This window comes from Ceratotherium simum, chromosome 24 (assembly GCF_057802395.1).
Source record: "Ceratotherium simum simum isolate JZ-2026a chromosome 24, ASM5780239v1, whole genome shotgun sequence".
Lineage (NCBI taxonomy): Eukaryota > Metazoa > Chordata > Mammalia > Perissodactyla > Rhinocerotidae > Ceratotherium > Ceratotherium simum.
This window is the reverse complement of record NC_141923.1, coordinates 29458023-29475848: the sequence shown is the minus strand read 5'-3', so window position 1 is coordinate 29475848 and position 17826 is coordinate 29458023. Positions and strand designations below refer to the sequence as shown.

The window sequence follows — 17826 nt, the reverse complement described above, 5'->3', positions numbered from 1 at the left end:
GGTTAGACCAATTGGCCTTTTTGTTTACATCTGTAAAAGAAGAAACATTCATTATTGAAATCCCACCCCTTTCCTCAAGGTGCTCCTTCTCTATTTCTAATAACCAGCACAACAAGCTAGGCCAGGGTGACATACACTCTTAGCACCTTTTTGAAGGGTATCTGGTTGCAAAAGAAATTGGGATTTAAAATATATTTTCCCATGCTCTGCTTTTAATTGTAGGGTGGCTCTCACATTTAAGAGTTTCCTCTTGTTGAGTCTAGTTTTCTTGTTGAGTCTAGTTTTCTTCTTTCCATTTTGACAATTTTGTCTTTAGGTCATACACTAACCCTCCCTCCCTCTTTCCCTCTCTTTCTTCTTCTTTTTTTTTTTTTCAGTGAGGAAAATTGGCCCTGAACTATCTGTTGCCAATCTTCCTCTTTTTGCTTGAGGAAGATTGTCCCTGAGCTAACATCTGTGCCAATCTTCCTCCACTTTGTATGTGGGACACTGCCATAGCATGGCTTGATGAGTGTGTGTAGGTCTGCACCCAGGATCTGAACCCGCGAACACCAGGCCACGGAAACGGAGCATGCAAATTTAACCACTATGCCACCGGGCCGGCCCCTTTCTTCTTTTTGACTGATATAAGAAGTTTCAATTTCTGAATTAAAGTTACAAAGTTACAAAGAAGTTATAAACTCCCTAGCATTGGGGTATTCACAGCCTTCAAAAATTAGGCCATTGGACTGCCACCCGTGACCAGCAATATTGCCAATGCCTTGCACGTACAACCAAATTTTAAGGAAATAAATCAACTTAATTTAAAAATACTTAAATAGATCATCACGGTTTTTAAAACATCTTTCACAGGCCCATGTTTCAGGCCGTGTTATTCCCACAAGAACCTAGGGCAGATGGGCAAATTAAGACAGAAAGGGTCAATGACCTGCTACAAGTCATAAAGCGGGTCAGTGGTGAAATCTTGATCAGAAATCAGTCTTCACTCTTGCCAACCTTTCTTTTTCCCTGATTCGAAAATGTCTCCCTTATGGCAAGTTACTGCCTATATTTCTTTTTTTTTTTTTGCCTATATTTCTTAATGTGTCCTTAGCAAAGAAAAAACTTAGCACTAGTGCTCAGCATTATTTGTTTTGAATTTGTAAATTATGGTAGACTGACTAGAAATGCTGATGGTGAAAACCTAGAGGAAGGTTACATGGAAAAATATCTCCGGGATAGGCTATATTTTCTCTACTCTAGGCTATATTTTCTCCTGGTATTAATGAAGAACGCCCTATCTATCCTCTAACATTTAAGCCTTCCTTAACTGCCCCTCTGTACCCTGCTCAAAACAGTTTTAGGTCTTCTGATCGAGCTTTCATCTCTGCAGTCTTCTTGTGTAAGTCACAGTTACTGGTTAAACAAGATCTAATTCCAAAGTCCCCGTTTCCCAATCCTCTTATCTCTAACAGAAGACTTGGTATATCTGGAGTACAGATAGAGGATTCTCAGTCATTCTCAAGTTTGTTGATCTCCTAGGGTTTGTGTTTTCAAAATGCCTCCCTCAGGTGCCTCCCTCACCCCAGAGGTGACACTTACATAAAATAAAGCAAATTGAAGTTAATTGTATTTGAAATTTAAAACTATTTAAAATAACTAGAGTTGTTCTGAGGTACTACTAAGGCAGAGTTAGAAATATCAGCTTGAACACGCTATTCAAGGCTGAACTTCAATCCTGTAGTTAAGAATGAGAGCCACTGGCTAAGAAAGGAAAACTTTTAGAATCTCTAACAAAGGAAACTTCATCCCTAGAAATCAACCACTGAAACAGGGCAGCTGCCTGGCCAGATTCATACTCACATCTTAAATCACTCCCTTTGGCTGATTCTTCTTTTATAGCAAACAGGCTGGTCATGGAGATCAATCCAAATAACTGAAAACAAAAACAACCTTTTCAGATTCTCTGAGTATTAATGGATCCTTGACTTGTCCAGAGCTCAAACCATATTCAACACTTGGTTCCTTTACTCCCTTGGGAAGCATATTTAGAGGCTCTCCAGTCACCAGCATTCCTCCATCTCTGTGACTGATTCCACAGCAGCTTCTTCAGGGCTTACTCATATTTTCTCTATTATTGTGGTTTCTGAAAAACCTCTCCAGCTTCTATTTCCATTAAACAAACATTTGTTTTTCTTCCAAAAGAGATTTTTTTTTTTTTTTTTGCTGAGGAAGGTTCACCCTGAGCTAACATCCAGGCCAATCTTCATCTATTTTGTATGTGGGTCACCACCACAGCATGGCTGCTGACAAGTGGTATAGGTCCACACCCGGGAACCGAACTTGGGCTGCCAAAGCAGAGCACACTGAACTTAACCACTAGGCCACAGGGCAGGCCCCCAAAAGAGATTTCAAGGAATAAAAAAGCATACTAGTATATATCCATTTTCATGGAGCGAAAACTGCAGAGTCATACCAGGTGTTGAGTGTAAAACTAAATGGATTTTAGAGAAAGCAAAGAATGAACACACAAAATGCTCCCTTCTGCTCTCAATCTCTACCTTCTAACACCACTTCCAATCTCATTTTTCTTTAAGATTAGCTATTTTAAGAATGGTATTAGAAAGGCTTACAATGCAGACTATGTAGAATAAGAGTCCTATTTTACATGACTCCAGCCTGCATAGCTTGCTCATTCACTTTGTTAGTCTTTGCTCAAATGTCACCTTCTCAGTGAGACTTTCCTTGTCCACTCTATTTAAAATTGCAACCCACCTGGCCACATGCACATCTTCTACCTTCCTTCCCTGCTTACTTTTCTCCATAGCACTTTGCACCTTCTAATACACTATATAATTTACTACTTCTGTGTTTTTTTCACACTTCCTGCTCCCCCCTACCCCCATGTAAGCTATACATGGGCAAGAATTTTTGTCTGTTTTGTTCTCTGATGTGTTCCTGGTGCTGGAACAGTGTTAGCACATAGTAGGTGTTGAAATAAATACTCTGAAGGGATGAACAGTGATCCAGTAACTCAGGCACTGGATCTCACCAATGTAACAAGAATATAATAGCTGACTTCTTTCCAAAAGGAAATTAATTACCTATCCACTGAAAGATCACGATTTCAAACTTCCAAGGAAGGACTGTTTCTCCAAAGGTGTCAATATGCTACTCAAAACAATATAGATAGTCAAGTTTACTTTCCATAGACCGGGGAGTATACATCAGCGTACAATTGAAATCCACTCCTTTCAGAATCGATCTTCTCAATATCTCTTGCTCACTGTCTCCTATTAATCCCCAACAAAAATCCCTCTTCAATTCTTTTGAGACTTTGGTGCCAGCCAGTGTTTGTCACTATGCCCAACTCCTTCCAAGATCTTTTCAGTAGATCTGTCTCTGTAGTAAACACTAATCCTCCCCACTCAGCCTCCCCAGAGCTTCACACTCTGGATTCCCTTCTTCCACGTCACCCAGAGCCTAAGAGACCACAATCCCACAGGACCCAGACCCCACCTAGGTGCTCACCTGCTCATGTCTGCCCGTTCCCCATGAATCCTTGCTTTCACTGTTGGTTGCCTTTTGCTCTTTGCTCCTGTTTCAGCCCTTCTGAATCAAGCTGGCTTCCTAAACCACATTCACCTTTGTGCTAGTTTGCAACTGCCTGGCATTTTCCTAACTCACTCCCTTCTTTATCCTTCACTCCTCCCTTATCCACCTTTTTTCTGGGTACACATGATTATCTCGTTCATCTACTTTTATGATAGTTAAGTGCCAACTAGTAGAATTATTACTTATAGGGCAGAAGTTTCTTAAGAACTGAATTGTGTAGTTTTTACACAAGAAATTAATTCCCTACTAATTCAGTTCTTACAACATTAGTCCAACAGTAGAGACTTTAATAGTACTCCTCAATAGCTTCCATTCTTGAGATGAATTTAGAAAGCTGGGCATTGAATTGTCTAATTAATAAGCATTTACTGAGTGTCTAATATATATTAGACACTGTGTTAACTTCTAGATGCAAAAGAAGAATCAGATATAGGCCCAGCTCTTGGGGAGACTTCAGCTTACTAGAAGAAACAGACAAGTAAACCAACAGCTATAATGTACTGTGGTAAGTTCTCTGACAGAAATATGCCCAAGGTGTTACAGGAATGGACATAAGGGCAAGTAACTTATCTTAGAAGGGGAAGGCTGGAGGTGGGAAGGGAGGGGGAGTCGTCTTAAGGGATAAATGGCCTAAGCTGGGTCCTGAATCAGAGGTAGGAAATAACCTGGTGAAGTGACACAAGGAGAATTCAGAGAACTTTAAGCACTGAGAGTTCAGTATGGCTGGAATATAGAGGCAAACCGGAATAAAGATGGCAGGTGTGAGAAAGGATGATTTTGGAGGCACTGAATCATTTCAAAAGGAGTGAATTTGTTTTTCTTATACAGTTCTATGGTGACATCTGATTGTATTTAGGTTTTTCTGTTCCCTCCCTAAGCAAATATCAATACTGATTGACTTGGATAAAATGACACAGTATTTCTCAACAGTGGAAAATAATGGAATGGGATAGGTGACTAGAAAGGTCCACCAAAAAGTCTGAAAATAGGGAGTGTAAAAGCTCCCAGTGCCAATTCTTCTGAGTTCCACAGCAAAGCCAACTTTAACAAAGTTAAAAATTAGACATAAAGCAAGTTTAAAATGTAACTAGAATGAAATTTTTAAACAATAATCTGAACTGTGGGAATGGATTAGCCAAGCCACTCAGAGCATAAGTTAGTCAAGCAAAGCAAAACTAAGGTGGGTCTAATAAGGTAAATCTGGGACAGATTTTCAGCACAGTGAGCACTGCCTCATTTGGGGATATACTTGGTACCTACATACCCAATAGCAGGGGCCAGAGCCCTGGAACACTCTGCTATCTGAAGGCTGTCTAAGATGAGGGGTACATGAATCATATCTCTTATATTCCCAAAGCCAAGTAGTGAGCCTGGAACATGTTAGAAGTCAGTAAATGTATCCTGAATGGACTCGGTACAATTGGGCTAATGGTATCTGCAGACAGGAGCACTGGGGCAGGGAGTACCCCTTACCCAATGTCTTACTATGGCTATGTATCATATCCCCAATTCCCCATTTCCCTCTAAGCCAGTCCATGGATAGAAGTGCTATCCCAGGAAGCCTATTTATTCACATATTAATTCATTCATTTAGCCATTCCAGAAACTATCAGTTGCCTAATGCTACTTATAAGTATAGCACGCAAAGACGAATCATCTTAGATCTGCCCTTTAAGAGATTACAGTAAACAGGAAAAAAAAAATTACATGTCCATTAATTACCTTTGTAAAGTTAAAATGTGACAAGCAGCACAGTTACCATGCTCTGAGACTTCAAAGCAGAGAGAGATTACTTCCAGCTGGGATGATCAGAGGCTTTGTGGAAGAGGTGGCATTTGAGGAGGGTCTTGCTGAGGGGAATTAGAACAGGAGAGGAGTGCCTTTCAGGAAAAAGAAACGTTATGAATCAAGACATGGATTACTATGGGATGGATTAAGAGGGATGGGGGCTCCTGGGTGAACAGATAGGTTTGACTAACTACAGTAAGAAATAAAGTTGGAAAGGCAAATAAAGGTCAAATAGGAGAGCACACCAAATACTTAGCTTAGGAGTTTACACTTTACTCTGCAGGCAATGGGAAGCCAATAAAGACTCTGAGCAAGGGAATGGCACAAATATAAACCTGGCAGTTACATGCAGGAAAGATTGGAGTGGGGAGTCTTGGTAGGCTCCACTCAATTGTCTAATTCTACAAAGATTTGCTAATTCAGCCTACTAAGTGCTAGGTGCCAGAGAATTAAAGGCAAATAAACAGACCTTTTTATTCAATATGCTAAGAGTTTGGCAGAGGTGACAGACATATATACAAATAACCACACTTTTTCAGTTAATCATAAAACACTAAGAATGATGTAATCTATGCAGAAATAGAAGTATAATGATGTACACCTGAAATTTATACAATGTTATAAACCAATGTTACTGCAATAAACAAAAAATTAAAAAAAAAATAAAACACTAAGAGACCGTAAAGCCCTGAAAGACTAACTCTACCTAGAGGATTAGGAAAGGCATCATGAGATGACATTTGAACTGATCATGAAAAGTGAACAGAAGTAACTATCTAAATAAGAGAGACATGTGGACAAAGACCAGAAGGACTATAGAAAGATGAAAACAGATAGTAGGTAAATTATGGATAGTTTGATTTCATTTTTACATTTCCTCAAGAATTTTTGTCACATGGATTTGAGAAACAAAAAGAAAACAAAAAAATAGAAGACTGTAGAGGAGGGGAGTATAGAAAAGGAGGGTTAGCATTTAATGCAGACAAAAGACTGCAGCCAAAGGAACATAATCTGGGGTAAAAATAATAATAGCAGCTAATATTTATTGAGACCTTAATACTTGCCAAGCGCTATGTTAAGTGTTTTACATGGATTATCTCATTTAATCTCACAATATCACTCTGTGAGGTAGGTTCTATTATTAACAACCCCATTCCATAAATGAGAAAACTGAGGCTTATGAAACTAAGTCATTCAAGACCAAACTGAAAAGAGCCAGAAATCAAACCCAGATGGTCTAATTCCATACCCCACAGTTTTAACAAGTAGGTCACCTAGGAAGGGTCATCTGGTATGGCCCTAGGAAAAGATGGATATTGGAGTAGGGAGGAGAGTGTAGAGCAGAGAAAAAAGGTCAGAGATGAAGCTGGAAAGCTAAACTGGCATCAGAATGTGCAAGTCTTACAGTAGTTTGATCTCCTTCCTATACAAGACCAAGAGATTGTACCCTCACTCCCCTAGAGTCTTTTTTAACAAGCGACCAAAGCCATCCTTTTAAAATATAAGGTAGAGCATATCTCTCCTCCGTGCAAAATTCAGCAGTGGCTTCCCATTCCCCTCAGAGTAGCAAGGTCCCAACAACAGCCTTCATGGATCCATTTGCTCTGCCTAGCCCCCCCATTACCTCTCTAACCTCATTTACTAACGGTTTTCACCTTACTCCTCTTACACTGACTTCTGTGCTTATATGTCACACTTGCTCCTGCCTTAGGAGAAGGACTGTGCCCACTGTCTCAAACAATCTTTTCCCAAAAATCTACTTGACAAATTCCTGCAACTCCTTTAAATCATTGTTCAAATGCAGCTTTCTTAGTGAGGCCTATCTTTAATACTGTAACCTCCCTCCCTCATGTGCCCCCTGCCTCCACCTGCTCTCTCAATCCCCATTACTCTGACCTTTGTCTTTTTTCCATACCACTTATCACATTCTAACACACTAGACAGCTTATTTACTATGCTTATTGTCTGTGTTCCCCTGGTAGAATATAAGCTCCTTAAGAGTAGGAATCTTTTTTTGTTTACTGATGTAGCCCAAGCACCAAGAAGAGTGTCCAAGAAGGTGCTCAACAGAAATTGACAATAGGAATAAACTGCAAAATGACATTAAAAAAGGATAAATAATACTTTCATAAATAGTCAAACATTAAGAGAAAATGTAATTGATTAATGAACACCTAATCTAGTCATATTAATTTGTTTTGAAAGAAACTACAATTTTATTTTTCCGAATCTGTTAGTAGTTTTACAGCTAAATTGAATTTCTTTAACCACTTCAAATTGTTAAAATTGTGGGCCGGCCCCGTGGCTTAGCGGTTAAGTGTGCGTGCTCCGCTACTGGTGAACCGGGTTCAGATCCTGGGCGTGCACCGATGCACCGCTTCTCTGGCCATGCTGAGGCCGCGTCCCACATACAGCAACTAGATAGAAGGATGTGCAACTATGACATACAACTACCTACTGGGGCTTTGGGGAAAAAAAAGGAGGAGGATTGGCAATAGATGTTAGCTCAGAGCCGGTCTTCCTCAGCAAAAAGAGGAGGATTAGCATGGATGTTAGCTCAGGGCTGGTCTTCTTCACAAAAAAAAAAAAAAATTGTTAAAATTGTGATAAACTAAGGTAACTTTCAAAAACAAATCTAAAGATTTGTTTACATTGTCCAAATTCTCTTCTATTTAGCAAACCAATAAATACTTTAGGATGCTGTATATCACTTATCCATTGCTGCACAACAAATAACCCCAAAACTTAGTTGCTTAAAATAACAACAAATATTTATTATCTCACAATTTCCGTAGTTCAGTGATTTGGGAGTGGCTTAATTGGATAGTTCTGGCTTGGGTCTCTCATGATACTGTAGTCAAGATGTAGCCTGGGGCTGCAGTCATCTGAAGGCTTGACTGAGGCTGAGGACCCACTTCCAAGATGGCTCACTCACTGGTTGGCTAGCTGATGCTGGTTTACATTGTTTACATTGTAAACAACCAGCTGATGCTGGTTGTTGGAAGGAAGCATCAGCTGATTCCCACGTGGACTCTCCACAGGGCCTTGAAAATCTTCACAACATGGTGGCTGACTTCCTCCATAGGGGGCAATCCAAGAGAGAGCAAGGCAGAAGCAGCAATGCGTTTTATGACTTAGCTCTGTAAATCATACACGACCACTTCCTCAATATTCCATTGCTCATACAGACCAATGCTGATGAAATGTGTGAGGGAACTCCACAAAGGCATGACTATTAGGAGGTGAGGATCATTGGGGGCCATCTCGGAGGCTGGCTACTGCAAGTTATAACCAGTATTTGCATAAAAGTTTGTGTTCAGCTTTTTTTTTTCAGTTTATATATACTTCTATTAACACAGCTTACATACTTTTTGTTTTAGGAGCTACATAGTATTCCAATGATCTTAACTCTTAAAAATTAAAAACAATATGGACTTTTAACTTCTCTGAAAATATCATATCCTACCACTTAAAGTTCTTCATTTTTTCTGTTACAGTCAATCATTTTTTCTGTCAATATTTTACTTAAGGAAAAGCATTAAAGTCAGAAAAACTACAACTCACACAATGTCCTGCTTGTTCCTAAGGGTGAAAATGAATTTAAATACTTCAACTAAAAGTCAGATATATTTAGGAAAGAGTAGGAAGAAAATAAATGAGTCATTATATTGGTTAAGATTATAGATATCAGTTAATAACTGAATAAGAAACCTAACAGTGAAATTAAATACTAAGTCAAGGAAGATATAGAGTGAAAAATATTTATATTAACAGAATAGCAACTTTCTTCGTGCTACATACAAAAAAAACCTTCTAATCATACAATGGTAGCATTAATACTTAGGTACTGAAGAGATATTTGGTGAAAGGGACGAGACTGACAACTGGCACAGATTTGAAAACTACTGAAAAATTTTATAACGAGCATTTTTCAAATATCAACAAAATAAAAAAGGTTTATTAAAAAATCAACTTTTATTAGATTGTTGCCAAGGAGCTGTAATAAGGCCTGTAATAGAAACTACAGTTTAACTACTACTAATAAGAAACTACAAGGGGAGAGATTGAACAGGAAGAAGTTCCCAACAATTTGAGTTGTCTCACGTTGGTGGGGAGAGGAGGATTCTTGCCCCAAGGGCTCAGCCCAAATCTGACCACACTGTCCAAAGTGGATTCACAGGTCAGAAGGCTGGATGAATGACATATCCTTTAAGTTCCCTCCAACCCTAAGATCAAATACTCTCAACAAAGGAATTAGAATTGATGCATTGGTAGTTACCAACAAATATAAAATTTTTTCCTATAAACAGATTGCTTCTTTTTGTACTTTATTCCATTTTAATCAAAACATCATAAGACAAGTGCCAAAAAGAGCCATTTTGTACAATGAAACCATTTGGGTGTTATACTGAAATAAGATCAGGCAGTCCATGACTTCATTCTTCATTGTTTCAGGCTTGACTTAGCTACAATAATCACTGCACGGGGAAAGTTGTTGCTATTGCTGCCTCTTTTCACATGTCACAAGGCCTTTTCTTACTCATTCATTAAGAGTGAAAGTCTTTTAGATAAAAAGATACTATCAATCAGGAGGGGGCTAATATTGCCCAATGAGCAAATATAACGAAAACCTAAAGTGATAAACTCTCTCTGCCTCCAAACCCATATCCACTGTGGGAGGCACTTATTTGCAGAAGAGCAATTTCAAGGATCAGTGCCATCTGTCACTGTTTATGAAATTACTGTTTTCTCAAATTACTTCAGAGAAGTGAAAACATATTTTCCCTTTTTTATCAACTGAAAAATAGCTACTACTTCAAATACGTTAAATCAAAATGAAAAACATGAGCAAGACTGAAATATTACAATGATACCTCACATATAAAGCAAGGAATAGGGGTTCCACAGAAGTACATTTCTTCAAATATATCTTTAAGATGTTTCCCCTCTAAATACTGTAACATTTTTATTTTAACAGTGTTTGGTAAAAATGTTTCTAAAGTGACATTTTATTTATGGTTCAGAGTCATGATTGGGATCATCAGTTATATTTTTCTGTTAACCTGGGATGCCTCCAGGAGCTACAGGTCTATAGGACTGTTTGCCCTTCTGCCATCAAATGGCCCCAGATTGCTATGCTTTTTGAGCTAGTTTTCCTTGACATCATGCTATCTATTATCACTGATCAGTGATGTCATCTGCCTGATTCCTTCAATAAGCTGCCATCATCTAATTTTCAAAAATCTTTTGTGGGATGTGAGAGAGCCATAATGATTAGACTTTTATGTCAATTTATGCAAATGAGGGCCTCTCCAAGAGAATAAGGGTTGTGGACTTTGTGACAGCTCTTTTAGTGACTCATAGATCCCTTTCCATTTACTATGGGCTCTCAGCTAGGAAAAAGCAAGCAGAATTTGCAGAAACATGACCTATGGAAAAGTAAAGTACTACTTTATATAGGTTACTTACCAATTTTTTTTTTCCTTCTGGGCTTTTCCCTTTTGTTTCCTTCAATTACTGTGTTTTCAACCTGTAGAAGATGGACATGGATAATCATAAGAGCAAAGTTCTCTCTTGTCAGTATGCCTATTTTTTGTGCAGTTATCTCTTTCTACATTTCTGTTTCCAATCTGTTCAGGCTTTGAAAACCAGATCACCAAGCTGATCTTCTGAATTGTAGTCTAGTACTCATGGGCTCTTTCTCCTCTTCCATACTTTCTTCTCATTCAAACTGCAGCCACTCTTACAAAATCACTTCCTTATAAAATCAGTGACAGCAAAAGGAGGCAAGTTACACTCCCTCTAAAAGCTAGTGTATGTTTTTGTATAAACGTATGTGTGTAAATGTATGGAGGACAGTGACTAAGGAGCTAATCCACAAGCAAAGTGTATAAAATCTAGTGTATGCACTTTGTGAGGTCTTTTTTTGGCTGTGAAGAACTCAAATACAAGTGTTCCACAGTGTGAGCAAGAGTGGCTCTTGCTTACTTACTATTACATGTATGAGTACATGGTTAAAAGGGACAAAGCCAATCCCAGTCCTAGGTACATATCCACAAGAAATGAAAACAGAGTTTCAACCAATATTTCTATGCCAGTGTTGACTGCAACATTATTCACAACAGCCAGAGGTAGAAACAACCCAGATGTCTGTCAACAGATGCAAAGATAAACAAAATATAATAAATACATATATACAATAGAATATTATTTAGCTAGAAAAAGGAATGAAGTTCTGATACATGCTACAAAATGGATGAACCTTGAAAACATTATACTAAGTGAAAGAAGTCAGACAGAAAAAGACATAATGAGTCCACTTATATGAAATATCTAGAATAGGCAAATTCATAGAGACAGAAAGTAGATTAGAGGTTACCTGGGGTTTGGGGGAGGAGAGAACGGGAGTTACTGCTTAACAGATCCAGAGTTTCTGTTTGGGTTGATGAAAAAGTTTTGGAAATAGACAGTAATGATGCTTGTACAACACTGTGAATCTAACTAATGCCACTGAACTGTACACTCAGAATGTTAAAATGGCAATTTTTGTGTTATATATATTTTACCACAGTAAAAAAATTTTTCAAAAGTAGAGCACTTCAAACATAAGATCATAAGAAGAAAAACTGGCTACGATTTCCACAGAGGAACAGTTATGACAACATTTCATCCCTGGACTACCTCACAAACACACAGCCAATTATAATTTAAATTCTGAAAGGTAGTACTGACACTCAGAAAACATCTTTAAGAATTTGAGCTTATACAGTATTTTTTCATTCTCCCAGAAAGAGAAAGTTAAACTTACCTATGCAACATAAATCTGAAGATTATACATTCAAGAAAGGACTTGAACAATGCTATAAATTCTAATTATAGGGCCTCCAAAGCAAACATTTTCAAGAAACATCACTTAAACACTTCTCCAGGTATTCCCTTGGAATCCTAGGATGGAATGAGTGGTATCTACACCTAAGTATGCAATCTTGACAACATTTCTATTAAGTTTTCCTTTTAAAAACACATATATCGTGTATGCCAATACACTGAACTAAAACAAGAGACACTTCAAACTGGCATCTCCAAACATTCCCCTTCCTTGGCATCTCTGCCCCATATACACAGAGAGAGTTAAATGGATTCTCATTCTAATTTCCTGTTTCTTTTAGTGGCACCACAAATTTCCTAATTCACAACTCAAAATCTTCATCATCTTTGAGTTTTCCTCTCTCACGCCTTCTATATTTCAACCTATTATTAACGGCTGATGATTTTTCCTTTGCGATATCTTTCCCATCTCTTTTTCTTTTTTTCTTCCTAGTCCCCCTGCTGATATCTAAATTCTGGCCTTTATTACTTCAGACTTGGGACTGTTACAGCCTCTTAAGTGATCTTCCAGTCACCAATGTCTATTCTCAAATCCATACACTGTCTTCCTAAAATGCTGCTTTCATCATTTTCCCACTAGATTGTAACCCACATCACGGCGGGGACTCATCCATCTTTGAACACTGTACATCTTGGCATATATGTTGAATTAATCAATGTCTGTTGAATGAATTAATGAATATAAATCACGTCACTCTCCTTCTTAAAACTTCCATCAATTTCCCACTGTCCATAGCAGAAGTTACAAACTCAAATACCTAAATACCTACTAGGGCCAAGCAGGAAATGTAAGTGAGTAAAGATGTGTGTAAAACAACAGGAAGTGGTGGAGACTGTGGCAAACTGGAGAGCACATGTCCCATCTAACGGGGCAGTTGCTTGCTGTTCCCATAAATCGTTGCCATGATGAAATATAGGCTCACTAATTGCCAGGTCTTCTGATTTTTCAAGATAAGCTGAAAGCACAGATTTCTATGTGGAATCTGTTTTTTAAATAGGGACAACTAATTCCATTTAAAAATAAAAAACAAACCCTCCAAAACCACCGTTTAGGCCAAACAAAACACATCTATGAGCCAAATCCAGCCCTCGAGTTACAAGTTGGTGACTCTTGCTGTGTAGGATAAAAAACAAACTCCTTACCTACCATTCTAAGTCCTTCACTGTGAATTCCCAGGCTACCTTACCAAAGTTTTCTGCCCACTACCTTCCATACAAGAACCCTCTGCTCTAGAGCCCAGTGGTTCTCAAACTTTAGCATGCATCAGAACCACTTAGGGGCCTTGTTAAAACACAGATTGCTGGGCTTCACTGCCAGCATTGCCTATTCAGTAGGTCTCAAGTAGGGGCTGAGAATTGACATTTCTACAGTGACATTTATTTTTTATTTATTTATTTTTTGTGTGAGGAGGATCAGCCCTGAGCTAACATCCATGCTAATCCTCCTCTTTTTGCTGAGGAAGACCGGCTCTGAGCTAACATCTATTGCCAATCCTCTTCCTTTTTTTTTCCCCCCCAAAGCCCCAGTAGATAGTTGTATGTAGTTGCACATCCTTCTAGTTGCTGTATGTGGGACGCAGCCTCAGCATGGCCGGAGAAGCGGAAGCGGTGCGTCGGTGCACGCCCAGGATCCGAACCCGGGCCGCCAGCAGCGGAGCGCGCGCACTTAACCACTAAGCCACGGGGCAGGCCCTGAGAATTGACGTTTCTAACAAGCTCCCAAGTGATGCTGATGCCACAGGTCTGTGGACCACACTTTGGGAACCACTAGTTAAATTACTCCTTATCTCAAGCACACACTGAATTTTGCTCACATTGTTCTACCTTCCCAGAAAGGCTTCCCTCTTCCTTTCAGCCTACCTCCTCCTGTAAATGTTCTCTGACTATGACAGTCTTTCACGTGTCCAAATTCCTTTAATACTTAGGGTCCATGCCATCTCCCCTTTATCCATCACTGCTTGGTGTTTTTTATTGTTAACCATTTGTGTATAGGTGCCAACGAGGTTGTGTATTCTTGGAGATCAATGTCCAGGTCAGCACCTTATATACCTGACTGTAAGCCACTGGAAGGCAGGAGCTCTGTCTTGTCTCCCACTGTACCCCTCAAGCTATCAGAGAGCCTGGTATGCAGTTGGTACTCAATGAACATTTCTTAAATGAATGAACATTTGACAGATCCATGAAATGAAAGAGCAGATAGGTGGGCCTGAAATTTGGGTATATAATTTTTCTTAGAGAACTTTTAGTCCTTTGTCAGGATGGACAACTCATAAAAATTAGATATTTTGCAAATAAATTGCCAATAGTTAATAATAATCTGTGGCAACACATTTTGTATATAAATAAAACAGTTAAAATGTTAAAACGTTAATGTTCATCCCTGTTAAATGTTAAAAAATTAACATGTTAAAATGGTAAAGAAACTGATTTTAAAATTGATAAGATTAAATCCTTGATCTCTGGGATTCCTCATCACTTGCAGGGATGTGAACTAGTCATAATACCACAAGATAATACCTATTTAATAGAATTCTATATTTGCAATAAAAAAGTAGGATGAAAGTAATTAACTCTCCATGATATTCAGAAATGTTTTTCAGTCCCTTCAGATATAGGTTAGATGATAATGTATTTATTCAGGATTCTAAACGCTGTGTGAAAACAAAATCAAAAGCTGTTCACCTAGTCTCTTCTACCTATAGAGTAGCATCTGCTATCAGGTGATTTCAAGGATAATTTCTGAGCAGAAACTTAGTCTCCAAGCTAAACCAGAATAAAGCCACAGATGACTTTACAGAGTAAACCCAATCTGAGAACTATTAGAAGAAAAAATTAGAAACACTATATATTTTGATATATAGTCCTAAGTTCTTATTTGGCTTTTTGAACAACTCCATAATTCATGGTATTACAATCAATGGAACAAGAGAAAAGTTAACATCATTTGGCAAAGACAGAGAATCCAATTCAGGGAAAAAAAAAAACAACCCAGGAGCACATGAAGTACATTTACAGCTTAAAAAGCTAGCAGAGATGTTACCTTACATCCGGATACTTGCCCTACCTACCAGGACCATAATGATCTTGTCTGCATGAGGATTCAGCCAAGACATTCCACATTTCTGTGTTGACCAGGAGCTATGCAAACTGAGCAAAAAAAGAATTACAAAGCCAAGTCAATAAAACACTAAGTGGCTTATTTCAAGTTTTAAAAGCATTAGCATTCTAAATAATGAAACAAAGTAAATTTATTAAGCAAAATAATCCTAAAACTTCATAATAAAATTACCTACCAGAAATTATGGAAGGAAATGCTACCAGATGAATTGCTAAATAGCAACTTCCTACTCTACTATCTGTACCATCAGATGTTTCTTACTAACAGATGACTGAGTAATAACATCCAGTTTTTTGGCAGAGAATGTGGAGGTTTAGAAGACTGTAGATTCTAGAACCATCTCTACTATAGTATGAATCTGGGCATCTCTCTTAGCTATATTCATGTCACAACAGTTTTAACTACAAAATCAAACTTAAAATCAATAAAAATATGTTGTATGATAAAATAACTATAAGGTACATGTAACTAAAGAATGATGCATATATTAAGAAATAATCTTTTTTTTTTTTTAAGAAAATCTAGTTTTATTTATTTACTTTTTTGTGAGGAAGATCAGCCCTGAGCTAACATCTATGCTAATCCTCCTCTTTTTGCTGAGGAAGACTGGCTCTGAGCTAACATCTATTGCCAATCCTCCTCCTTCCCCCCACCCCCAAAGCCCCAGTAGATAGTTATATGTCATAGCTGCACATCCTTCTAGTTGCTGTATGTGGGACACGGCCTCAGCATGGCTGGAGAAGCAGTGCGTCGGTGCGCACCCTGGATGTGAACCCAGGCCGCCAGGAGCGGAGCGCGCGCACTTAACCGCTAAGCCACGGGGCGGCCCAGAAATAATCTTCTTACAGTAAAATTTTCACGTTTATAAACCAGTCTGCAGGCGTATTTCAAACAACAAAAGCCTTGGACTTTCATATTATACAGTAACCAATTTTTATAATGAAGTCCAAATATACAGCCTGTGATAGAAGATGCCCTACCCTCTCTTTTCTGCAAGTTATCAGTAGGGTGCATTTTCAGAACCTCAGACATACAAAATTAATTGTAACTTTACAGATTCCATCTCAGAGGAAACCCCTTCAATGTAGATTCCAGCATGGACCCACGGGAGTGTGATATACAAATAGAGGGGAAAAGGCAACAGAAACAGAGTAAGCTATGATCATGCTAGCAGATGGTACTTTCAGTGTAAGATTTTCAGTGCTCATTGACAAATCAGCACGTTCCCTCTAACCACAGAATTCAAAACAGAAACTACATTAAGTGGAAACAAAGAGGGGTGGGGGGAGAGCATCAGCAGTCAAAGACTTCTGGAAGGGGTGAAGGAATTAAGTCCTCCCTAGAGAAATGGAGAGGGAGGATCTACATGAAGTTAAAAAAAATTTTTAATGCAATTTGAAATGGAGGATAACGCAGAACTTGAATCACAAGTCTCTCAACTATTGTCTTGGCACCCAGAATACCATATCTTCCTTAATGACTCACTAACTCTCATTGAATGAAGGCATAATCACACAGCTCCTCCTCTGAAAAAGAACTTTTGAGTACTCCTTCTCAGAGGTGTGCTCAGGGGGAAAATAAACACCGAAAGGCAAGAGCTTTCAACTTGATGCAACTTGCAGAAAAAGAGGCTGCGCGAGCCTGAGGTATCAGCAAATGGGAATCCCGGGCCAGTTCTGGTCGGACAGCGTCGGCCACACAAGACAGAGTAGGGCCGAGGAGCCTCCCTGTGCCCCAGAGCCTCTCACACCCCAGGTGGCGGCACCGGGAGCCCCGGCGTCCGGACGCCCGTGCCCGCTGCCCCACGGAGGCTGTGGATCTCACCCCCAGCCACTGCCCTCGGAAAAGTCCTCAACCGCCTCGAGAAAACATGTGTGCCTTAGAAGTCCGCTGGATGCGCCATCCCTTATAGAATGAGCGAAAGGTAGAAGCCAGGAGATGGAGAAGGAAACCAAAAGAGTCGGGGCAGCTTCCGGAGCGGCTCAGGGGCTGGGGGGCAGGGGCGAGAGCAAGGCGGCTCCGGCCACGTTGGCTGCGGCGTGAGGGAAGGGGAGGTCGCGGGGCGAGACCAGACGCGAAACGCCGCAAAACTGGCGGGAGGTGGCGCTCCCACGACCGCGGCGGGGCGGGCGGCCCCGCAGGGAAGCGAGCCTCCTGAGGCGAGGGCGCCGCGACCGTCGTGGCGCTCGAGATGCGCGGCCTGCAGGACGCCGCACCACCGCCCGGGGCCTGGCCGCTCCGGCCTCCCCCCAGCCCAGCCCGAGCCCCGGGCACGCTCTGTCTCCTCGGTCGCTCGCACACTCACCGCGCGCGCGCGCGCCGCCCTGGCGCGGCCGCCCACCGCCCTCTGCGCGATCTCCGCCCCGCCCCCCGCGGCCTGTCCGCGGAGTGGGGCCCGCGCGGTGGCGTCGGGGCTGCGTCACGGGCGCGTGCGCTCT

At 40.1% G+C, this 17826-nt stretch overlaps 1 protein-coding gene across 12 annotated transcripts in view; it reads right to left on the bottom strand.

The window, feature by feature from the left end:
* The window catches only part of ENTPD5 (ectonucleoside triphosphate diphosphohydrolase 5), a 33094-nt gene that overhangs the window by 15086 nt on the left and 182 nt on the right, over window positions 1-17826 (bottom strand). For 2 of the 12 annotated variants that reach the window (XM_087448225.1, XM_087448234.1), the window contains exons 2-5: window positions 15311-15417; window positions 10852-10912; window positions 5317-5474; window positions 1843-1915 (exon numbers count right to left, since the gene is read on the bottom strand). The gene's annotated coding sequence lies outside the window, so the exon portion shown is untranslated. Of the gene's footprint in view, window positions 1-1842; window positions 1916-5316; window positions 5475-10851; window positions 10913-15310; window positions 15418-17212; window positions 17575-17693; window positions 17802-17826 lie in introns of those variants that run through there. The other 10 variants (XM_087448231.1, XM_087448235.1, XM_087448226.1 and 7 more) reach the window with 9 other exon arrangements.